This window comes from Wyeomyia smithii, chromosome 3 (assembly GCF_029784165.1).
Source record: "Wyeomyia smithii strain HCP4-BCI-WySm-NY-G18 chromosome 3, ASM2978416v1, whole genome shotgun sequence".
NCBI classification, from domain to species: Eukaryota; Metazoa; Arthropoda; class Insecta; order Diptera; family Culicidae; genus Wyeomyia; species Wyeomyia smithii.
Genome location: NC_073696.1, coordinates 84,273,617 through 84,292,612, shown reverse-complemented (window position 1 = coordinate 84,292,612; position 18,996 = coordinate 84,273,617).

The following is an 18,996-nucleotide window of genomic DNA, read 5'->3' as shown; positions in this document are numbered from 1 at the left end:
CAACAGAATAATGGTAACGAAAGTGCTCATACTGTGTGTGTCCTATTGTGATTCCATAGTTCTAAGCTGCAAGCCGGGCGCTTACCGTCGTCTCCTGCGTCGAAGCTTCCTTAGCAGTAGGACGATAACGGTATTACTCCTCGCAATCTTCGCCGTCGTTGTCGTCGTCGTCGTCGCCGTTTTTAGGCAAGCGCACCTTGTGGGAAAATCTCTGCCAAGATTTCGACTGTTTTCGTTGGGGGAAGCTACTTGGTTGTGCATGCACGGATGTGCCGGCCAAAGTTGGAGGGTTAACCGGTGCATACTTAGGGGAAAGACTGTCCTGCTTCCTGCTGGTGCGATATGCGCGAATATACTGGGGTGGGTTGGAAGGGTGTTATTTAGGAAGGTGGCCTTCCGATGACTTGATGGATGTTGTGTGTCGGAATCTTTGCAGAAAAAGTGCACCGCACCAGGGTAAGAGAGACGGAGAGAGAGAGCGAGGTGAGGTGTGACTGCGCCGTGGGTTGATTGCGACTGGAGAGCCTGGGAAAGTGGGCAGATGTGGGAAAGCGTTACTGTTCGCTGCAATCGTCGTCCAGGTGTGCGACGCTCGGTTGATTAGTGGGTTGAGTTCTATACATAAAGATGCTATTTGCTCTGCATGCATGATGGGTTTTTAAATCTTTAACCGTCGCTCGACTGCACAAGGGGTGTAAATGTGATTGTTAGTTTACTTAATTATTTTTTGCGCTGCTCGACAATTTTTATGAAGCACAACGTGGGTTTTATAATTTTGAACTTATTTCCGAACAATACCATTGCAGAATTTAAACGCGTATAGCAATTACAAACGACACAGATTGTTGAAAGACATAAAAGAATTACATTCTTGATATTACATTAAACAGATTTCAAATAAGTTAATCTTACGTCGAGATAAACCTATTTCAGTATTGTGAGGGAATTAGAGTGGTCATTTTTGCAACATCATGCGATTTCGATGAGCGCCGGGCGGAAAAAGTTTCCTTTTACTCCAATAATAAGCTATGAAGATTTGAAGTTGATCCAAATTCATTACATGGACCCTCATAACAATTATATGTGAAAAAAAAATGGATTCTCATAATAATTGCTATTCTTTTATCTTTTTTGCCTTTGTTTCTTTAAATAGTTGTATATTTTGCAGCGAAATAATTTTTAATTATAAAAACATATCATTATGGACATTTATATATTACGTAACCCGGAGTTTGGTAGTTTTGAATACCTTACCGTGGGAGTGCCCCGTAACGCAATTTCATGGGAGCCACGCGCAGTGGAACGCTTCGCTGAATAACTCCTCCTCGTCTGAGTGCATTACGTACTATGAATGATTCCTTACATTCGTTAGAGGGTTTGAAGCTGCTATTCAGTGATTATTCCAAATATGGTACTTCATTGCAGCAACTGCGTGCCGTTACAGAATGGTGAAGCAAAATCCGACTTTTTTGGCATAATAACATATAATAATATATTTTGGCATGTAATATTCGTGAATTTACCACTTGGAAGCGCCCAAAATTGATTCGGGCTTCAGCACATGAATAGGGATACCATCCGTCCTGATTTAGCAGGACATGTCCTGATTTTGAGACCCATTTGGAGCGTCCTGATTTATTTTTCATAATTAAGCATTTGTCCTGATTTTTCTGAATGATGGCGGATATTCTAAAAGGTGCAAATTGCTCAGTACTTTCATCTTGACTCCAGGATAGAGATACCATCCGTCCTGATTTAGCAGGACATGTCCTGATTTAGCAGGATGTCCTGATTTTGAGACCCATTTGGAGCGTCCTGATTTATTTTTCATATTTTAGCATTTGTCCTGATTTTTCTGAATGATGTCGGATATTCGAAAGAGTAGCAAATTGTTCAGTATTTTCATCTTGACTCCGGGAAGAAATGAACTTATTTCGAAAGGATTTTTTCTTTGGTTGAATCTTGACGAGAGAAATTGAAAAAAAAAAATCGTTCAATTTTCAAGTAAATCGATTTCTGAAATATGAGAGCTTTGTGGGTCCATTAAATAAACTCCGATCAACTCCAAATTTTTGTGGCTTATTGTAAAATTCAGAAGTTAACTTTTTCAGCCCGGCGCTCATAGAGATCGATAGCTTCAAAATCAGCTATATAAAATATGGCCACTTTAAGAGGAATTATGGCCAAATTGACAGTTGCTGACATTTTACGTGGATCAGAGACTGCTTCATTATTCATCTCATCAAGCCGATATTCACGAAGAATGCACAGATTAAACACCAAATTTTCACGAAATCATTGAACAAATAAACAAAATATGCCTACGTACTCTTATGGAATCGTTTAGCATTGTATGTTTATTAAAATTAGCTACATTTATCCTGAATTTTGTAAAACAAAACCATATTTCACAACACTTCCATATCCATCTCAGAACTTGAATCGCTGCTCAATTACAGTCATGGAGGAAATAAAAAATATACTTGCAGTGTTGGATAATTTTTCGTATTAGCGCACTGATTTTAATTGTTGTATGATGTTATGTTACGTCATTATTTATCCGCAGACACTCTTTTTAAAAGAGGCACGGAGAAATGACTGGAGAAATTTCTTTGTCGGTGATTCCGAAAATTTTTTGCGTGAGTTAGTGTTTTTAAAGTGGCGACAAAAATAAATACACTATTGAAATATATATACAAAACAATCAAAATTAGCTTTATTTCTCTACATATCGTTAGCAAAGTGACCTTTAACGTTACAAAACTCACTTCAAAAGTTTTGTGACTCGTCCTTTGTTTTGCAACGCCATATTCAATCTTCCGGGTATGTTTACCACCAGGTTTTCACGAGTAGAAGCTGAACTAGCATTTCACGCTGCCTGTACGACGTTCCATAAGTCTGTTTTATTCTTCGAATGATGCTTTGCAACCTAGACTTTCCCAATCTTCTATAGAATTTCTAAGGGATTTAAATTAGAAGTCTGCGCTGGTCAAGCTAACAATTTTATATTTTCGTTTAAAAATCATCTACGTGTTTTCAATGCTGTATGTTTAGGATCGTTACTCTCCAACGAAGAAGCATGTTTTCTTCGGCATACGGAAGCATTACGCTACGTAAAATATCTACACAGTCGTTAGTATTCATAGTCTATGTTATAAAATCAATGGGTTCCATACCAGCATCAGAAAACAGTATTACACCGTTTTGTGGTCACTTCCAAATTTTACTACTTTCGTGGTTAATTGTGTGTTGAAGGCAGTATTCACCGGTCTTCTCACCAGCTGCTGACCGTTTGAACCAAAAAGGTTAAATTTCGACTCATCCGACCAAAACACGATGTGCCATTTAGTTGCAACCTAGTTTAAAAACTTTTTAGAAAATTCAGTTCTTGCCGAAATTTGTCGCTTTTGAAGTACATAGAATAACGTTTCCTGTGTACCTAGGTGGTCGATTTTGCCTCCATATGTCGAAGAAAACATGCCACTTTGCTGGATCTCTATGCAGTATAACGATCCTAAACATACAGTATTGAAAACACGAAGATGATTTTCAACGAAAATATAAAATTATTAGTTTGACCAGCGCAGACTTCTAATTTAAATCCTGTAGAAATTCTCTGGAAGATTGGGAAAGTCTAGGTTGCAAAGCATTATCCAAAGAATAAAACAGACTTATGGAATGTCGGACAGGCAGCTTGGAATGCTAGTTCAGCTTCTACTCGTGAAAACCTGGTGGTGAACATTCCACCAAGATTGAATATGGCTTTACAAACCAAAAAACAGGCCACGAAATTTTGAAAGTGAGTTTTGTAACGTAAAAAGTCACTTTGCTAACAATATGTAGAGAAATAAAGCTAATTTGGATTGTTTTGTATATATATTTCAATAGTCTATTTATTTTTGTCGCCACTTTAAAAACACTAACTCACGCAAAAAAATTACGGAATCACCGACAAACAAATTTCTCCAGTTATTTCTCCGTTCTTCTTTCAAAAAGAGTGTCTGCAGATCTTAATGCCGTAACATAACATCATACAATAATTGAAATCACTGCGAAAATACGAAAAATCATCCAACACTGCAAGTGTATTCATTTTTTCTCCATGACTGTATTCATTTCACGACGCCCCCATATTCATCACACTGCTAATCATGAATGAAACACATTATCATGAATGAACGTAGCCGCAGCACGTCGTAGTAGGTTACCTAGATATCCGCTGCAGTTGTTTACGTGCAAAATTGGTAACCTAGGTAACCACTACAGTGCTGTAGATTTATGTCAATTATGTCCGAATAATTCAACATTTTCAGTATGATTTTTTCGTATTAACAGGAACTGATTTGTAAACTTCTGATTTTCTTTAACGCAGTGAAAACAGATGAAAATACATACAGTTGAAACTTAGGAATAGTAGAAATTCATCTCATATATTTCTGCTAATTCAAGCTTGTTTTTGGAAATTTGAGGTAGACGTTTCGAAGATTAAAGTATTTTTAGTGTAGTGAGTGATTTTGTTTAGTGATTAAAAGGAAAAGAGGTCCGCTAGTGATGGAAAAAAATTTGGTTGGCTGCTGAACGAGTCCCGTTGTAGCCGTATAGAACAATACGCGGATTTTGTTTTCTGAGGTAGGGGGTTGAATTAAACGAGTTTTCGAGTGCTGATCCCCGGACATAATGTCAAATTTAGTGCTTTTAAGTGAGTTTTTGAGGATTACACTTTATGACGAATCTAAAATGAACTGAGAAGAATCCATTCCATGGATTGGCAGATTGGTTTAGGAAGAAAAGATGTGTTTTTTCCTGTTTTCAATTGTGTTTTCATGTTGTTTGAGATGAATATATGGGCTGAGATGAATAATGGAGCAGTTTCCCTATGTTAATATGACCCGACACCTAGTGACGAGGATGAACTAATGACCAAAAGACATGAAGAGCAGAAGACGACTCCCGACTGAGGGGAAGACAGTTGAGCAGCTGAAGAACCCTCAGGATAAACCCAAGAATGCTGAAGCTGAGAAGGGGACTTTTGATAAATGCTTACAGGGATGCAAATTCCGGACATGTGCAATGGTGATACTATGCAGTGCTGTAGAACGCTGCGATCGAATGAATCGCCTGCTCAGCCTTGCTGCGTTAAAAATGGCTGCTGTTTTGCCGGTTGCGGGTCGAGCCAGTTTCCAGAAAGTCAACTGTTAATGTTAATGCAGCAATCGGTTATACAATAAAGACTAAATTTCTGGATTAGTATGCTTTTATACGTGACTACTGAAAGTTAAAATTCCGGTAGACGTGTCTTTGCGGACTAAAACGAGTTAAACAAAAACAAATCGATTTTATCGTTTGCATACTTTAGTGTCGGTTGTGCAGGGGAAGAACCTCTTGTTTCAGCTCTGCTTGGTCGAAACATTTGTTCAGCAAGGCTCTACTTTTTCTAATTTGCACCCTTATATATGTTGCCGTAAGAAGTGATTCCACGTCAAAAAAGATAAAAATCTAAGCCGGGATGGTTTGTTTGATTGGTATAATGTTTTTTGCAAAATTGTAGACAGTAATTTCGTCCTTCCAGAAAAAAAAATACATCGAGAGACAAAAAAAAATTGAAAAAAAAAAACACAAGAATATGATTATAAATTACCTATCCCAAAAAACTCATTTTGCATGAATCTGATTTTGACGTAGAATTACGTCTCTCAGGGAGTTCGGCTACATACTCGGCTATTCTTGCAGCAATAGATTGGGAAATCTTCTAAAATTCTTCCAAAATGCAGAAAATCGTAATTTAATTATTCAAACTATTATACTATTGAAAATTGTCAAGCCTTGTCAAAACGAAAAATTCGACCGCTGATTACTTCCCAACCACGGTCGACAGAATTATAGACCAAACAATTCGGAATGTACTGTAGGGCCTATATGAGATCCTGTTTCAGCCGAAACTGCTCTTATTATTTTCAGACAGCGACTGCAGCAGTCTTTGCTTAGCAGCAGCAGTGCGGCGGTATGGCAACAGATAACGCAGGGTTGCAGCGGGTATCAGCATCGATAGTAACAGGGCCAGCTGATGCAGCGGCACTTTCTTTAGTGAAATGCTGTCTGTGCGATAGCGGGTACTAGTGAATGCTTTCAATGAAAAGTTGCCTCATTTTGACAACACATTAACGTTCTGGAAAGCTGGCGTTCAAAACTACATAAGCCGTCTAGTTTTGAGTGTTAAATCAGCTTTTCCTTGTGTTATCTATCACAAGGAATATTTTATTCGCACTGTCAGTGATAACGCAAAGATGTGATCGGCATCTTATCCGGTATTGAGTTAAACAACAAATTGTCCTTTTCAGGATAAAATAAATACCTAATTGAAGAGTTCCCTAGTAACAATATTGGTTTTATCAAAGGTTTATAGCGCTTAATACAGCCAAAACAGCGCTATAAAACTTTGATAAAACAAATTTTGTTACGTGGGTTGATATTTTCTCTTAAATTAATATACATCTCCAAATTTGGAACAGTTATAAATTTGACTTCATCTCCATGTTTCAGAACGTACTGCATTATCTTTTTCTTCAGTAATAAGCACAACACCCGAACAGCTTTTATTATCTGCATAAAAATAAGGTTATCGCATAATCAAACCTTAACAATTGTCAAGCCTAATACGACAAGCAGCTATATTATTGAAAATTGTCAATCCTCATTAAAGCGCAAATTTCTTGATCTGATTGGCCGTTTTATGATTACTTTCCCAAGCACGGTTGATAGAATTATAGACCTAGTAATTCAGAATGTACACGCAAAAGTTGGATGGTGCGAAACCAGTACAAAATTGTGCGTTTTTAGCGCAATTGTTGATGTAGTTTGGAACCAGTACAATAATTGTGTGTTGGACATAACGCAAATAATGCTCTAGCGTTTTTTCAATGTATTTGGCAGCTCCAAACGACTACACTTAAACAGTTTCAACTGGTATCAAGCAGCATTGCAGAGCGAGCGAGAAGCAAAACCTTTTTCCTCCTTTCTGCTTGAGAACGAGACATATGCTACGCTTCTCAAGTCTTTTGCGATACTCTTTCTCCTTCATGCATTCCACTTCCCCCGACAGTATGAGTGAGACTAACAATAACAACACTGGTATCAAGTATGTACAGCACGGGTGTCTCGCTCATTTCGTAAAGCGACGAGATATCGCCTTGCGCGTCGCAATCCATACCGAAGGAGAAGCGGAAAAGCAACCAGCAAATTGTATGTGACGTGTTTAGTCTTGTCGCCCGTACATGGAAATTCTGCGAGCGAGAGAGCAATTTCTCTCGTCGCTTGAGAAAAAACGCGCGTGCACAGGATGACAAATAATAATTATTCACAATTTACAAGTGTTGCCATAAAAAATCAGCAACGCTTTTGTGGCTTTGTGGAATGGAGGGTTTTCGGTGAAGCTAGCGTTGATTACAAAATGTTGTGAACAGAATTTTGTGTCGTTTTTTTTGCAAATCATTCAATGGTACTTTTAAATTACGAAATCCATCGAGATAAATCGATCGAGTATTATAGCTATATAAATCTAGTGAGTTCACAAGTTGTTGCTTGCACTGTTCCATGAGTAGCAGTCATTAATATACCCGATGGTAGAAATAAAGTGTCGGTATATGATACATATTCTGATTTCAATTTATGTCAATGTATTCGCAGTACAGTACGCAGTACTGTTGCGTTATCCTTTTCACAAATTTATTGTGCTTTTAGTGTGTTTTAGTGCAAAATTTGTGCGAATCGGGAAGTACAGTGATTGTACAAGATTTGAACTTTTGTGTGTACTATTTGGCCTATTCAAGATCGGTTTCAGCCGATACTGCTTATATTAGTTCTAGACAGCGACTTCAACAATCCTTACTTAACAGCAGCAGCTGTGGCAGCGGAAGCATCAGCAGCAGTAGTAGTATCAGACGCGATATTTAAGCCAGCTGGTGCAGCAGCACTTTCTCTAGTAAAAGCCACCTTGTACAGTAGCGAGCTGCATCAGTAGTAGGTACATTAGCCGGCACTTCCTTTAATGAAAAGTTGTCGTATTTTGACAACACACAAACGTTTTGGAATGCTGCCTTAGACAGTATAAAGGGTCGTTAAATTTTTAGTGTAAAACCAGTTTTCAACTGTGTTATCAGAAAAATGCCTTAATCTCCTCTGTCAGGGTAGCACAGAGATGCGATCAACACTAAATCCGATATGAATTCGAACAACAACAGTCCTTATAACGTCAGAAAACATATTATTGAAGATTTAATATTTTCTCGTTTTGCACTGGAATCAAAAATAAAATGTGCTTTAAATCTGCATGAACTTTCACTGTTTAAACTTGTTTGCGTTGTATAATGTTTGTTTCATTCCTGCTCAGTGTTGTATGTGCAAACTCAAATTCGGCAGCACTTAAGCTTCTCTTTTGAATAAAATTTTCAACATATTCAATACAAGTAATGCAACAAACAACCTTATGTAGTTCTACGTCAACCTTGCGCTCGTGGCTTTGCAAACAACCCTTGTGATTTTTTTACTAAAACTATACACTGGAAGCTAATGGTGGTTATCTGAACTTAAAATTTGTCAACAAAAATAAACAATTCAATTTTAATTTAACCACAGATTTGCCGAAGACACTATACCGATTGAACAAACCGTTGTAGCTCTAAAAATATTCTTATTATTATTAGGTAAGTTTAGAGTTCAAACTGGAAAAAAATGTAAGATTATAACCTCTAAGCATTTTTTTTTTGATTTTTAATGCCACTAGCAGAGATAGCTATTTTAGAGGCTCAAATGAGCTTTCCCGCAAGCGTAGTTAGAAGCGACGAACCCGGTGGGCAGTTTTTTGCAGCCTTTTGACAAACATCTGCATTTACTTAGGGAACTAAAATTCACAGAAATGGTCAAAAAGCCATAATCTTTTAAGGGCAACTTAATAAAGGTTTAGGGCAACTTTTTCTTTGTTTTTGTCCATTTCTTTTGATGATTTTGACCAGTGTGATTATTTATTTTATGTACTTTTCAATTTTTTCGCTATGCATATACTATTTTTTTTTGTTTTGTTAAACTGTCGTTTTGGGTATGGACGAAACATGAGCATTACCCTGATGACAATGATTGTATGGAAAAAAAATTCATCATCAAATTTAAAAAAAAAAACCGATCATGTACATTTTTTTTTGCATTGACCCAAAAAAATGACTCGTGCAAAATTTCAATCAATTGGACATGGTTTGGGGGTGTCTCAAAGCGCTCAAAGTTGTGATTTTTGACTCGCGAAAATCTACCAAGGGTGGAGTATATGAAATTGCCAAAATACACTGAATTTAGTGAAAATAGCAACTACACCGGATTCTCTTCTTGCACGGTCTTTTTCTACACGTCTTTTTTGCACGGTTTTTTGAAATAACACGGTTTTTAAATACGCTTTTTTGCACTGGAAACATCCCCCGTGCAAAAAATAAATTTTGCTCTTGATTCTTTTTTTGCACGGACAAAAAATTCTTTTTACACACCTTTTTTGCACGGTTTGATGATGATGATGATGGTCCCACCTCATACCCCCAATTCGGTTTGAGCTGGTCGATTTATCTAAGAAAGATATTATTTAAAGACATACAATGTAACCAGTAGACAAACAAATAACGGACTGGTTATTAATACAGACATAGTAACCCTTCAAAAGAATACCAATAATTTGAAAATTGAAAAAAAAAAAAAAACGATTCTCCAATAACATCATTGATCCAAGGCTCATCCAAAACGTTTCCAACCCGAAAATTATCTGGATTTGGTTAGGAATCGAACCTAACATTTAGGAGCTTTAACTAATCAGAATTGGTTCTGGGTAACGATCCAAAACTACGAGAGAGATCCTATGATACTATAGTTATCGATAACGAGCTATACAGTCCACAGGCAAACCCAAGCCTTTTCAGTTTTTCTCCCAACCCTTTGTTCTAAATCGTGAAAACAGATAAATATTAAAAATCTTAATTAAAATATATATAATATTACAAACCAAAAAAGCAACTTTTCAACCCGATATGCCTTTTGTTTCAATTTCAGGGGTTTAACCCTGATGTACTCAGTATCCAGATTGTCTATGTCAGTCTACGCGCGCGTGGCTCAAACATGTGTAGTCAACTCATTTTTTTTTAACTCTACTATTTAATATTATTAGCTATATTCAAACAAAAATCCATCATCATCAATGAACATAATAACTTAGTGTACCAGATAAATTTGAAAAAAAAAAAAATATACTTAAATATTACAATCTTCTTTATTAATTAACAAAAAATTCGTTGAAATCTGTCTACAAAACAGATTTTATGTGTGAAATACAAAGCCTTTTAAACTCCGCCATTGTTGCTGCACGTTTCACTTGTCTGGGCATCGAATTGAAAAAGTTAATTCCTTTATACAACAGAGAGTTCTGTGATCTACTAAATAAAAAGTGTGGTGTTCTAGCGTCTTCCGCGTTTCTAGTGTTGTACCTATGAAAATCACTTCCTTTATCAATTCGATCACACAAATATCGAGGCAGCATATTATTAAAAATTTTATAAAGGAGCACCATTGTCAAAAAATATACTCGTTGCTGCACAGAAAGCCATTGCAACGCGTCCAGCATGAAACTCGAGGTGTATCTATTACATCTTAATAGTAATCGCATTACTTTATTTTGTAACCGCTGTAATCTCAATATTATTGTATTATTGTATTAGTATATGTGTATTATTTGCAAGGAATAAGATGGATGAGCAAAAGTCTATATGTGGTGAAATGATTGACTTATACAACAAAATTTTACTACTAACAGTCAATTCATTTTTAAACGGCACAGAATACCGTATTTTTTAGCCATTTTTCTGATGACGTTGTCAATGTGAGACTTGAAAGTTAACTTGTCATCAATGATTACTCCAAGATATTTTAACTCATTCACGCGATCAATCGTCTCACCATTAATTGCAATATTTACGTCTGGTCTGGAGTTGGCCGAAGAAATAATCAAATATTTAGTTTTGCTAATGTTTAGCTTAAGTTGTTTAAAATTTAACCAATTCGCCAGATAATGTAAGTCTTGGTTTAAAAGTGTTTCAACATCATTTGGATTTTTAGCCGCAATGAACAGAACAGTGTCGTCGGCAAATAAATTTACATCACAAAACCGTAAGACTCGCTTCATGTCATTAATATAAATTATAAACAAAATGGGCCCTAAAACATTTCCTTGCGGTACATCCAGTGTATTAGCAATGGAAACTGATTCAGAATCATGAAAACGAGTCTTCTGAGTTCTAGCACACAAATAGCTTTCAAACCATTTATATGCTATCCCTACGATACCAAAGCGCTTTAATGTTTGCAACAATAAGGGTCTGGAAATTGTTTCAAAAGCGCGTTTTAGATCCAGAAACACCGCAAAAATAGTTTCTTTAGCCTCGATTTTCTCTTTCCATTTTGCAAACACCAAATTCAATGCAGACTCACAAGAGTGTCCCTCTCGATAACCTGATTGTTCTGGGATCAGCAAATCATTACTGTTTAAATAATGCATTAGCTGGCCTTTAACAATTAGCTCCAAAATTTTCTCTAATGTGTGCAGTATATTAATGGGACGGAACTCTTCGGCTTTATCCGTCCCAGTAATTTTGGGGATAGGAACCACAAGAGATTCCTTCCAAACTTCAGGCACGTGCCCTGTTTGTAAAGATTCGTTAACAAGGTCCAGCAGGTCGTGTCCAATTACATGAAAGCAATCTTGTATTACTTTTGCGTTGACATTGTCGATACCAGCCGATCTCTTCAAAGAGAAACAAATATCTTTCAACTCTGCAAAAGTAATAGGATGAAAACCATCAAATCTACAGTTATTATGGATCGGCTGTATTATCTCGTCAGGTTCATTGATCACATCAATACTTTGATTGATCGATTGAACACTTTCAACGAAATAACTGTTAAATTTATTTGCAATAACTCGCGCGGAGTTTTCCTCAATACCATTAAAAGTTATGCACTGTGATAATGTATTATTACTTTTCATTAATTTTTTTAAAGTTTTCCATAACTCTTTGCTGTTATTTTGATGTTGATCGATCTTCCGTTGTATATATGCACATCTAACCTTTTTCAAGGTGCGTGAATATATGTTTCGCGCCGCGGTGTACCTGTTCCAATCATCGTTATCATTACTTCTACAAAAATTTTTATAACATTCATCTCTTCTACGTTTTAAACGCACAAGATCTAAAGAGTACCAGCTGTTCGAATTTTGTAACTCAACAAATTTCTCAGAAACTAGATTCTTGGTACAGTCTTCCAACGTTTTGGTTAGAACAGCTGCTTTATTGTCCAAATCTCCAGTTATTGGATGAAAATTCAAACTTCTTGAAACAAGCTGAGACATTGCTTTTTTCGAATAACTATTCCAGCACTTTATTTTTACTTTATCCTCTTGGTTTTGATCGTTTTCAATTGAAATACAAATTGTCTCATGGTCTGTTATTTTATAATCGGCCTCTGTGAAGGAATTAACATTATCAAAATTGGAGAACACATGATCAATCAAGGTACGAGAGTGTCTGGAAATTCTTGTAAATTGAAAAACTGTTTGACTTAGATTGAAAAAACCGACTTATTGCTTTAATTGATTCGAGTTCGATCCACCAAGCCAATCAATATTGAAATCACCAGCAATTACGTTTAATTTATTCAAATCAACAAAATTTTCACACCAGTTATTTAAAATTTCCAAAAAACGCTGGTCACTCGAACTGGGGGAATGGTAGACTATTCCAAAATTTCCCATCGTCATGCCTCTCTGAACTGATATTCCCAGGAACCAATTGTTTTCGACAGATTTGTTTGATAGAATGTTGAACTTGACTGATTCCTTGGCGTAAATAGTAACCCCACCAGTATGTCTGGAATGTGAAAGGCAAAAAGCAACTTTATAACCCGGAATACTATATTGATCAAATGCATCAGCTTCCACTATGTGAGTTTCAGAGAGCAATACTAACATTGGTCGTTTTTTTTCCACAAGATGCCGCAAAGCAACATAATTCGTGGATAAACCAGCAATATTAAGATAAACTATTTCTAATTTCCTCTCACATTGCATTTTCTTCAGCTGCTATTTACTTGACAACATGTTGCTTTTTCTTTTTTCAAACAGTCTCCCGAAAAACTGGACACTGCGAACTTGATGCTGGATGTTTCGCGTCCAAATTCATTTTCAACTCATTTTTATGTTTTAAACAATTTACGCATTTATAATCAGTAGAAGCGCATTCCGATGTTTTGTGCTTTTCACTGCATTTAGAGCATGTCTCAGGATTAACACACTCTGTGCTTTTATGACCAAACTCGCCACATTTAAAGCAACGCAATACATTTATGGCCTCTCGTACAAAACACTTGTCCCACCCAATGCTTACTTTTCCAGCATTCATTAGGCTCGATTACCGCGTTAAACTTGTTATATTTGAAGCGTGAATTTTCATACTCGGCAATAACCTTTACTTCTTTAAAGCCGATGCTATCATTCTGACTTTTCAACAAGTCTATGAATTCATCGGAGGAATATCGATCACTCATTCCCACAATCTTCAACTTAGGCTTCGCGATTGTGGAAATAACAGCATTATATCGTTCACCCAGGTTGCTTTCAATGTCTTTTTTAACAACCTCAACATTATCCCCTACTGCACTGCCTGTGATCGCATAATTGTAACATTCGACATTTTATGGATTTCGTGCTTTTTATTGGGAAATGCTTAGAATAGTATGTACTTTTTACATCTGGAAAAATATGCTTATGTTTGTGTGAAAAAAGTCGTAAAAAATACCAAGTTGTTTTGTCACATAGCGTAAATAACCACATAATTGTCAAACTACTTAACTTTTTCAACTTTTTTGTCGAAAAAGTTTCCATCCAAATCCTCATCTGCATCCTTTGGAACTCGGAAGTTATTCTGGTCCGGTAACCAACCACCGGTGATCCGTTTCTGATGTTCAGCTCATGCTTGTTGAATACATGAAAAACTTCTTTTTCCATGTGATATATTCCAAAAGTAGCTTGAAAGTGACGGCATGAATGTATCATTGCAAAAATGTCAACCAATTTGACTTCAAAAGTAATATTCAATGTATACATAGTGTAAAGTAGTGCTTTCTTCATGACACTTAGTTTAGTTAAAGTGTCTATTTGCGAGAATATATTAGTAACAATGCATTTAAGGTCAAAATATAAAAGTGCGAATTGCTCGAACAACCAATTTTGCAAATGTTACAAATATGCGATTATGGGCAGGCTGCACACTCTGCAATTATCGAGCCATTCTTACCGTTTCTAAAGTTCCTGATTTTGTGGATTTTTGGATCTTAAGTTTTTTTTTTCAAAAAACATCTAGTATCTTCACTAGATTGAGAAGTCTCGACCGGTTTGATCACAATGACCGGCCGAGCCTTACGGTTTTCCTTTTTCTGTAACTTATTTGATATACTCCCAGTCGAACTCGCTAAAACATTCGCGTATGTTGGTAAACTTTCCGAAAAAACCTCGTCATCACGTACTAGTAACATCTTTTTACTGGGGTTAGAGTCCGATTCAGAGTGAACCGATCTCTCATTGCGACTCCTTTTTCTGTTCATTGGACCATTATTTCTATCGCGATCGGTATTTAAGACTATTTGGTTTTTGAAATCATCCAGCTTTCTGGCAACACTGGTCTCAATGTTTACCAGACTCTCACGAAGAGAATTGCTGACAGATTTCAAAATAGTCTCGATCCCGTTAGTAACAGCAACATTTATCTGGGTTTCAATTTTGTTTTGATTATTTGTGAGCGACTGAGAGACAGATGATAAGGCATCTCTCATCTTTGTCAACTCACTCAAAACATCATCTTTCCCACCGTCATCACAGGCTGATAAACACGAAACACATTTAAACACAATATTATCATTATCATTAACGACTTTCGCTGCTATTTTCGTAAGGGGCGTGCAAACTCTGTGGAACTGAGATTTGCATTTACCAACGCAAACAACCGGATCGTCGCTAATGCGAATGATATTACCACATTTGCCACAATCCATCTTCCCGCTGCAAACAAGCCGAAGCTGCTGCAGACCAATACGCTGGACTCGTCCAGCAGCAACGGAGGATAAAGGCAAATGAACAATGAAAAAACACAACAATGAAATTTCAATCAGCAGCCGTAGCGTCTATATAACATAGATGCGTTGGTCGGCGCTGGTATAACATAAATCGATAAAAAACAGAATTTACATGGGACGCATCCCACGTGCAAAAAAAAGAATCGGGTGTACTGTTCGTCAAAGATTTTCCTTGTAAGTTAAATTGCACTGCTTTATGCTTCGATAGTGAATACCTATGTGGACCAACCAATTGAAAATTGAAACATTTATTTTAAAACCACCTTAGTGAAAAATAATGTATTAGAATATTATGTTTCAGATGCCAAATAAGAAAAAAAAAACATTCTAAAACAAAGTGTTTTTATCAACAGCAGTAAGTATGGAATCATTCGTAATGTAATTATTTTGTTTAACAATTCCTTCACAATTATGAAATCTAATTGGTCTATCTGTGTGGTGCATGAAGCATACGATAGAGTAAAGTATAAATAAGTATGAGAATTTTCCTAGTAAACAACCCAAAATTCAATTTCAATTGGTTTTGAATCCATCCTAGTAAACAAAAAACAAACCACCCTAATGAAAAACCGAGTTTGTGATGCCTAATAAACATTGAACTACTTCACAAGTGGTTTGGAGCAAGTTGTGAGTCATTTTAGGAACCAGTTTTAAAATATTCTCTTGGTTATCAAAAAAAAAGTCGATTTTCGGCCAAAATTTTTTTTCAAGATAACACCAAATCTCAACTTATTATGCACTTTCAAGTCGTTTGCCATCGAAATGTGTTCTTTGATTTTCCCAATTTCATTTAGGGTTTTCAAGGGTCAAAACACCACAACTTTAAGCGCTTTGAGGCACCCCTAAACCTTGTCCGATTGAGCTGAAATTTTGCACAGGTCATTTTCCTGGACTTCCAAACCAAATGTACATAGTCGGTTTTTAAAATTTTACATGACCTTTTTCGCTGTCATTTCAATAAGCATCCATTGTCCGGCTGTTAAACGAAGCTTTTCCGATACAGGAACGGTAACTCGAAAAAAGTTTCCGAGACCGAAAAAACGATGGAACTACATGATATTACAAATTATTACTCTTATTGAATCTAGCTTTTGGGCTGAAAAATTGTATGACATTTGATTTAACCTAAGGACACAATTTCCACCACAGAAAAAGTAACTCAAACAAAACCCTTGCGGTTATTGGTATTTTTGAGTGTGTTGTAATTGAAAAAAGGTGTTTGCGAATGACACAAAAATCTATTTCAATTTTCATTTGGTCATAGGTTTTTTAAAATTGGAAAAGTAGAATAGAATTTAGCTAAGTTTTGCGACATATCTTTGGTCAAAGTGAGTTTTATACACTAAGGTTGCTTTTTACGCGGTTTTTTACGGAATTTACGCAGTATTTTTTTTTTGCCCGGATTTCGGTTTCCCTTCACTCGGAATGCAAAATTAACGATGGTTTTTTTGACGCGGATTCCAGAATTTAAGCGGTTTTTTACGCGGATTTCGGAATTTACGCGGTTTTTTTTAAAATCGTTAAAAAACTGTCCACGTGGTATGTGGATGGCCCCTTATTGATTTGGTCCATTACGTAAAATAAAAGTTAGTCTATAAAACATGTTTTAATATATATAATTCAATTAAAAAACGGGTTTTACCGTTAGCTTGAGAAATTATGGAAGAGTTTGGAATTTTTACCGCCCAAACTTCACTCGGGCAGAGTGTTCACAATTTATCGATGGTGTGGCCTTCCTTTTCATCAATGTTGCCGCCCAAACATTCATTGCCTTAATTGCAGCGATAAATTAATACGACGAGTTCAATCTCGTGGCTACAGTCAAAGTATGCAAAAAAGGAAAAAAATAACAAATATGTCATCGCACCAGCCGGATATTTTTTTTGTAGTTTTTTTTTTTTTTTTTTTGAAAAATATGCGCCTCAAGCTTCAGCTAAACTTCTGCCTGCCTAACAAACGGACCGCGCTGCTCTTTGCCGGTCGTCTTCATTCGCCATCGACAGAGTTTGGAATCGAGAATTGATCGCACGCTGAGCTGTAGGCACTGAATGCCATTTCCCACCCACGAATGGTAATTTTACACCTGATCAACTGCGTGCGTTCGCCATAACTTGCCGTCCACCGCCGGGTCGGTCGTCGTCGGAGCCAGACCGACTGGCAGCTGCGGAATGATGATGATGGTCTTGAACTTAAAGTTCGAATGTCGCGACAACGACCACTCATCTTTGATAGGATACGGTGCGAACTAGCGATCATCGTGTGCAGAATTGTACGACGTTATATCGAGATTATGACAAAGCGGAAAATTGTATTTTAAATGCATGTCAGTGGCGTGAACAACAACAAAAACCTTCAGAACGTATCGACGATTTGCTTTGATTTAGTGGCGACACGAAATCTGTCGGAATTAGAGCCGGTTGTTTCAGTGTCGCCGATGATAACGAGTGCGTAAATTGTACTTACCCAACTATTCGTGAAAAAAATTTGTCACCGCTACCTATCGAATGGCATTATCGCCCAAACGCTTTGTCCTAATCGCAGTGATTTGCCCGTTGGATTTGGAATACTAGGGGGAGCTTGGAGCTTCCTCCTCATTCCCTTCGGTGGCTTTGAAACGGGTGTCTACGTTTCGAACCTTTTAGAGTGTTTTATATCGTGGCGACTTTTAATCGTATGTTAAAAGTTGATGCGCCAGAGATTCGCAAATCCATGATAACAGGAATAACTGGTACAAGCTTGTTTTGTTTTCGATTGGAACTGATGTGTGAGTTGTTTTTTCCGCTGCCGCTATTGATGCTATAATGGATTTGTTTTATGGCAGAGATGTTGTCCATTCCGAAATTTATAGTGGTATTCATGGATGCTCATTACGATAAGGAGCGGAACCGACCGGTTGGTGTTCGGAATTGCGTGGTGAGGATTAAGTGTGTGGAGCTATAGAATGATAATGGATTATGTTATATGGAGGCTATTGAGATTTTTGGAATGAAGAAGCCGTTAAATTGTTTATTTGGGCTTTGTTATCGATTTGATTTGTTTACTTTAAAGGTACAAGGGTACATTTCTTAATTGGTGAATACACTGTACCATTTCAGGATGAATATAGTTTTACATATATTTTTGAAATTGAACCTCCAAATTATATTTATATAAATTTTGTGTCTTTTTCAACGTATTCATGCGCAAGAATTCATTTGAATTTGACCCTAAGTTCATCTACGTTTAAGCCAATACAATTTGATTTGATTGGGAGACATTTTAAATTTTAGTATTTTGTGCTTCTTATAACCCGGGTGTAGCTCCCGTCCCAAGAATACTAATATTGGGTATTCCATGAAATTTTACCAGATAGATGGGTGAGTAGTATCGTTATTCTTTGTGGATTTTAAATGTTGCTTTATTATAGCCGTTAATTATATTTGTATTATGATCTATTCTCCAATTAACTAATTGAACCCAGAGCGGGGGCCTAGTGTGGTTGGTAACGTCTCCGCCAACCACGCTCGACGCCTGGGTTCGAATCCCACCGCCGACATAGGTGTCGATGGTTGTGAGGTGGCGTGATCCACTCACAACCAACCCAACTGGTCTAGATTCAATCCTAGCCGACACCGGGAGATTTTCTGAGGCGAAAGATCTCTGGGATCACGCCTTCCATCGCATGAGGAAGTAAAGCCGTTGGCGCCGGTCCGTTAATAAACGGGTCGTGAGTTAGGGTCCTGGGTGTGGAGTCGCCTCCCTGGGCGTCGGTGATTGGCCACAACAGTGGCGGAACTAGACCGACGGAAA